This window comes from Haplochromis burtoni, unplaced genomic scaffold, assembly GCF_018398535.1.
Source record: "Haplochromis burtoni strain Fernald_Lab_line unplaced genomic scaffold, NCSU_Asbu1 Contig_4, whole genome shotgun sequence".
NCBI classification, from domain to species: domain Eukaryota; kingdom Metazoa; phylum Chordata; class Actinopteri; order Cichliformes; family Cichlidae; genus Haplochromis; species Haplochromis burtoni.
In genome coordinates, this window is record NW_024582365.1 from 3,615,268 (window position 1) to 3,622,436 (window position 7,169).

At 42.1% G+C, this 7,169-nt stretch overlaps 2 protein-coding genes across 7 annotated transcripts in view; one reads left to right on the forward strand and one right to left on the reverse strand.

The window, feature by feature from the left end:
• The window catches only part of flrt1b (fibronectin leucine rich transmembrane protein 1b), a 39,281-nt gene extending 32,513 nt beyond the window's left edge, over nt 1–6,768 (reverse strand). For 2 of the 4 annotated variants that reach the window (XM_005913343.3, XM_042221353.1), the window contains exon 1: nt 774–1,174. The gene's annotated coding sequence lies outside the window, so the exon portion shown is untranslated. Of the gene's footprint in view, nt 1–440; nt 1,175–6,682 lie in introns of those variants that run through there. The other 2 variants (XM_042221361.1, XM_005913341.3) reach the window with 2 other exon arrangements.
• Nucleotides 1–7,169, forward strand: part of macrod1 (mono-ADP ribosylhydrolase 1) — a 147,068-nt gene that overhangs the window by 64,179 nt on the left and 75,720 nt on the right. The window lies entirely within an intron of this gene.

A 7,169-nucleotide genomic window follows, 5' to 3' on the forward strand; every position in this document is an offset into this window, starting at 1 on the left:
ACACAAACACACACACACACACACACACACACACATAAGCGCAGACACACACACAACAGCTCACATGGGGAATGCAGGGAGGGAACAGGAAAGAGCGATAGGAGGGATGAGAGAAAACATACAAGCGGGAATTCTTTCTCTTTACAAAGTATAATCTATGGCTTAAATCTCCCTCTGCCTGTTAACTCTCCGAAGCCCTGCTTCTCAAATCTCGGACTTTTTTTCTACTTGTCTGCAAAAAGCTTGGTCCAGCAGGTAGCTGCACAGATGAACACACACGCAAACACACATTTATATAAACGAGGGCAGGCGTACGTATTTGCAACACGGAGGGGGTCTAAAGCTGGTTGGCATCAACATGTAACCACGATGACAGACTGACAGCACTGAACGAAGCGTTTCCTCTGCAAACGCAGTCACCAACACGAACCACATCATACCTTTTGTTGCCCCTTTTTCCGCCTCTCTGGTGCTCGCTCCCCTCAGGGCATCCTTGTCCTATCATCCCCCTCAAGTTAACAGATTATTTCTGGGTGTCCGGTAAGTCCCGGCCAGCGGTCTCTACAGCCGGGGCGAGCGCGCCGCAGAGGAACGGGGACGCTCGGTCTGTCCGCACCGAAGCTCCGCGATGTGCACGAGTTATCTCCCACCCTGTTGTTTCACTCTGAGCTCCGCTGTGGTTAATGTGTTTGGAGTGTGTGTGTGTGTGTGTATGTGGAAGAGAGAGAGAGAGAGAGAGTGTGTGTGTGTGTGTGTGCCAGAGAGGGGCTAACCTCGAATAAAGTCCAGTTTTTCCCTCTCCAGCGTCCTTTCGCTCTCACTTCTCGCTGTCAGCCAACAACCAAACGTCAACTTCGCTACTTCAACTCCAAAACGTCATGTCATAACGTTAATACTACACAGTCTCTTCCTCTCTCTCTCTCACTCTTTCTCCTCAAAAGAGGTCCGTGTCTCTCCCTCAGCGCAAAACAGCGGCAATAGGTGCGACTAATCTCTATTTCCACCTCGCTTTGTCCCCCAAGTCCTCAGGGCGCCTCCGTCTTTTTAAATAAACCAACTGTGTTCAGTAACGGTTTGACAGGTGTCGCCTCCAGCGCACGTTGTGTCCTCCTCCTCCTTCGCCTCCTCTTCTTCATCATCTAGAGCCGAGACTGCGCGTGATGTTGTTTTCTGTGTGTGTGTGTGTGTGTGTGTGTGTGTGTGTGTGTGTGTGTGTGTGTGTGTGTGGGGGGGGGGGAGGGTACTCTTTACAGCGTACAGCGGCTCTCTGAGCTCCGTTACAGGGGTTCAGGAGGTCGCAACGGTCCAGCAATTACCGACAACTCACCACGCATTAGAGTGACAGGTGCACAGACACACACCCACGCACACACCCACACACTCACACACAGGCTACACAAAGCACCGGAGACTTTAGCTGTTGGGGCTTTGGGGGCCCCCTTAGATGGAAAATGAGTGGATTAAAGCCCTCGAGGAAAAGGAAGGAGAAAGGTTTCTTACACTTGAGAAAATGAAGTAATACATATTATTTATATAAGTCTGAGTTTTAATTTGACCCTAATCATAAACATAGAGTCACTGGCATCATTGTGTGTCAGGACGAGTCAAAGGCAGGGGTCCTTGAGGCATAATGACTGTGAATCAGCTCGGGGTTAAATTGATTCTGATGTGTTTTCTGACTCTGTGACCAGTGAGTTTTATTTTCCTAAGAGGCACACCTCACAATTAATTTGCATTTATTACCTTTGCGCTGTTTGCTCACTGAGGAGTCGCCACAGCTTAGGCTTTTATTGAATGCGAACACAGCAATTTTAAATGTTGCTTTCCCTGACAGAAGTTGGTCATGCCAGACCGAGGTGCAAACATTGGCACACCTCTGTCCTCTTCAATCACGCACCCACCCACACACTCTGCAGCTCATCTGCACACAGAGCATCTGTACAGGGCCTGTGTGGGCCCCTTGGGGCTCCAGGTGCAGGTGCAGCTACACCACCAGCACCCTCTGGCGCTGTTCCAGAGATGCGGTAGTAGGACTTAGTCTGATTCATTTTGAAAGACTCTCATAGTCAGACTCATGGAAACAATCAGAGGGACTGGGGCAGATTTCCCTAGCAGTTATTTTATCTGCTTAAAAAATGTTATTTTAGAGTGTGTCTGCTCTAATCTACCACTGTGTCATACTGTATATTTGACCCACACAGTGCAACCCTGAAAAACGTCTTGATTTCCATAATACTATTATTATGTTTTTAATGTCATCTCGTGAGACTGTGTACCCGAACACTGATGTTCTTAATCAATACACGAGTCCATCACAGCGAGCCATTGCTAACCAAACCTTGACACCCATCATGGCCACACAAACGCCAAAAAACCCCAATTTTACCCTCACATTAGTAAAAGTCTAATCATAACATAAGTACTACTAAATTAATTATTTGGAAAAGTGTAAGTTGTGTTTTTCTGCCTGTGAGAACAAAACCGTTTACAATCAAAATCTCTGTGCAGGAGGCGCTAACAGAAACCAATCAGGAAATGAGCAAACGAACGTGCCATGAAACTATCAGTTGCTAGGGAACAATGAGTATTCCCTGACCAATTGCAAGTGGTTACTGGACGTTACTGGCTGTTGCTGTTGAATTGATTTCTAACCCATATTCATGTAGGCCAAAAGACCGGTCAGTGACCTCATGGTTACCACTGGTATTTTGTATTCCAGACCAGTTGTTAAATGATTGCAGGAGGTTGCTGATTGTCGCTAAAAGAAAGACCTATATGGTCCTGCATCGGAAACCTTGTGATTGCAGCATAATTTGTATTGAAGATGCCAACTTGTCTGCAAACAGTTGCCAAGTGGTTGTGAAAGTACAATGCAAACTGCAAATGGACGATATTTGCCTTCCAAGTACATGTTTGGCATTTTGAAACACAGTGATGTAATAAGGCACAACTTTTATTTTGAATGCAAAGTGTTTCAGTCGAGTGTTTGCAGACCTGTCGGCGTCTTTAATGGAAACCATGAGCAGTTGCCAAGTTGCAATCTGATATGCAACCAAAGCAGCTATACCCGAGAACAACTATCAATCGCCCACAATCAGTCGACTTATTAGATGACACACATTTATCGTAGAAACCAGAGGTTGTCAGAGGATCACCGACTGGTCTCTAGGCTTGTGTGGCTGAATTTGTGTAGACCCCTGAAGGTATTTATCCATAATAGATATTATAGCGTCATCATAATCTAGCAACCATATATCAGCAGGCTTTAGCATTTATGCACTTGTAACACTTTATAAAACAGTTGATCATTCTAATTCAATTACATCTAATTTAGCAAATATTATTAAATACTTCATATGTCTAAATTGTCATGCTTACAGTGTCAGTATCACTTACATCATGTGATATGATAATTTATGAAGTCAAGTGTACTGTAATTATGGAGTGTAGCAGTCTCTAGTAATGGTCGTACTTACATATTCCTTCTGCTTGTGCTCTAAATGAGGCAGTGGGACGTGATGCCGGATAATTATTGCTTAGCTATTTAAGTAGTCTGGTACTATAATAATGCTAACATTTGACATTTTATGCAGTTTTATTTATTTTTCCACATATCGTATAAGCAAAATATTAGGATAAAGGAAAGTGTACAATATTGTAAGTCCACTTGTGGATAGATGCGTTGTGTATGTTTGAAACATCCACATTTAGCAATCCAGTTCTGTATATTCTTCCCCCTGTCTTAATACAACAGTGTAATGTTGACTGATTTATCATTCTCATTCTGTTTTATATTGTCATATAAAGGAGCTTGAACCTGACTTGAGAACCTGAAGTACAATACAGTTCAGTTCAGTTCATCCTGCTACGTTTACAAAGATTACCCTTGATTTTATTGATCTACATCAGGGTGTTTCTTATTGTGTTTTTTACCCTCCCATTTTTGTTGAAAATGTTCTTAAATAGAGGGAACTTATTAAAATCAGGTTACTGTTTTTTCTGTTTGTTTTATGGCATTTGTAATAAGAAAAATTGAGTTATTCCTGCAGGAACTATTACTGTGTCTGTGGTAAATCACTGTAATTTATGGTGGATTTATCCCTCGTGGTATCTGTTTAACACCCCCGTTCAGGCAATTATTGTCTTAAGTAAAAGTAGGTTAAAGGATTAGCTGCATGTTCCCCTTCAAATATTAAAAAACCAAAAAAGTTGTAGCCACAAATGGCAAACAAAATGGCCCAGATTATACCAAAACAAATGATACACAATCATTTCAACTCACTGATATGTAGATTTAGCATGATTGATGAAATTGCTCTCTGCATAATAAAAATTGCATTAGCAGCTGCTTAATGCTTAATACTTAAAATCTGAATATTATCTATATTTACCAGTGCAATTTCTGCACCAATAATTGTTGGTTTGTTGTGCAATATTGTGGTCATTCTGCACTGGCTTAGCCAATCAATACTTAAATGCTCATCTCTGATTGTTTAGACCACAAAAAGCAAAACAAACCACTCTTCTTCTTCAGGCTTCCCTCAGTCTCATTGTACAGACTTTGCATTGCCTCCTGCGTGACACATTTGCATGTTGGTTATATTCAGAATGGGTTCCCTGTATGTTCATGCTAATAGCAGTGATGGCAAGCTCAGTAATTTTCTGAGAGCACTACTAAAGATGATATCAGCCTGTCAAGTCAGACAAAGCCTTGAGCCAGTATTATCTACTGTGCAATAATTTTAATCTAAAGGGGACCATAATTTATAAAAAATAACATTGTGCTGTATTACATAAGATTTGACACTAGTGAATGACACGAGAAACACGTGAGCAGAGTGTTTGCTGAGGTTATATATAAGAAGTTGGGAAGCTTTTCATAGACCTCTAGTATCGCCCCCTGCTGGCCATTAGAAAAAAATAATATTTAAGGCATTTCCACATTGGCCTCACTTTTCAGTAAGAGGCTACATCTCTTCAGTAGAGATTAAAATATAAAATACTGAATTTAGTAATTAAGCATTTATGGTATAAAATAGTGTAAAATGATAACAAATGGCTTTGTGCAAACTGGAAAAAGCCCAAATTTATGATTTACTTGCACAGTCTCACCAGAAGCAGGAAAGCAAAACTGGATCAACAGATGTTCTCTTAATTAATTCAAAGATCATTTTAGAATGATAAAATATAAATATTTTGCCAAGCATGCAATGCACTCTCTATGGTAAAGGCAAAAAAGAGCTTTCTCTGCATCATTTATCTTCGCCTGTTGTTAATGTTGCCTCACTGATTGCAGGCATTTGAATTTCTACTGTAAAGTTGTTGAGGAAGTACGCGGGCTGTTGCCAGCCGTTATAGTAACTGTAGTCGGAGGAGGATTTACGACAAAAAAATGTAAAGTACCCTTAAATACTTCTACCCTTCAGCTGGCCATTTCCCCAATGCATTACTGCTCATTTGCATAAAGTTGAACTCTGGTCAACTTCCTCCATTTCCAAGTAGTCTGAGAAACCTGCTCTTGTCACGCTTCATCTTATCATTAATTTAAAGTTACCAGCTGCTTCATGTCATATCGCCACTGCAAGTGTGAACAATGGTAAGAATGCACAAGCAATTAGCAGTGTTGGGATCCTCACTTATAAATCTATGTTAACACTACATCAGTGCGTACAAATGCACATTTTGGAGTAAGGTGTTTGTTACACACAGGTGGGAACAAGACTTTGTGAAGCTTAAAAACATATTTCTAGTAAGTAAGGTTTGCCAAGAGGCCAAGGAAAGCCTATAAAGCAGCGTAAACACAGGTGCAAGAAAAGGAAACACAATAACACTATTTCTTTTAACCCAGTTTGCTTGCATTACTTGTTTAACTCAGTTTAGGTTATAGTCCACCTGTACTGATGCTCAGGGTGGAGCAGGACAAGTTAAAAAAATAGATTATTAACGATTACTTAATACAACAGTTGGAGTGTTTGTCATTAAAGGCAAATCCTCTTATGTTATTAATTACAAGATCAGATTGTTTTATGTTAAATTTGTCTTCCTCGGTTTAAAAGGTGATGGTAAAGAATCAAATCTGCATTTATCCTGCAACGTAGCTCAGGCTTTGTCCTCTCTGACACAGGGACAGCAGCAAACTGATTGACATTCTCAAGTGGTCCAAATAAATGATGGCTAGAAATTAAATGACTGAAAGCGCTATAATGGTGTTTAGGACAAGTGGGTAGGAGAGAGAGAGGCAAGCGGGAGAGGGAGGAATACACAAACAGGTTGCACTGGGGCCTGGGGAATAGGAGGGAGAAGCAGGGAGAAAGGAGGAAAAAAAAACAAAAATAAGATGGAAGGCCATTTAAAGGAAAGACACACACTGGCAAAGCTGATTTAACACAGGGCTACAAAGTAAATGTTACCCTGTTTTCATCATTATCATCATTACCTCCGATTTCTAACACAGTCCCACAGAGAGAGAGAAACATTCACACACACTCATAAACGCGCAGGTGATTAAACACAGTGAGCCAAACACAAAACGAGAGCCCATTGCCTCTCCTTAGTCTCACTCTTACAGCCAAATTCTTTCACCACCACCTCCTCTCTCTGGCCAGGTTTTAAGGCATGTAGCTCCTGTCCTTCACTGATGCATCAATCAGGCCTCTTTCTCCTCCTTTCTCTGATTACTTACCTCCCAAGAAAGAAGAAGAACTACACTCCATCTTGTTGTTTTATGTTCCCGGCAAATTTAGCCCTGTGTCTCCCTTCTCCACCCTCAGGTCTCTTTCACTTTGTCTCTGTCTCTCTCACTCACTCACCTCCATCATCCCCTCCCTCCCTCACGCTCTCTCCCCCCTCCTCCCCGAGCCTTTCCTCTGTCCCCTGACACCTCGCACTCCCCTCCTCCACCCCATTCTCCACTCCCTCCCTGTCAACCCTCCCTCCTCCCGTCTCTTTCCTTCTGTATGTAGTTGTATAACTTATCACCCTGATCCCTTTCGCGCGCGATAATTGGTGTGTCTCTGCAGCAGATGCCAGCGCGCGTTATTTGGCGGCTAAGCATTAGCTCTTCCAATTAGTCATCTAATACCAGTAAGAAAAAGAAACTCTTGGCCTCTGCGCTTTCAGCACCACAGGAGCAGAGAATTGTGTGTGTGTGTGTGTGTGTGTGTGTGTGT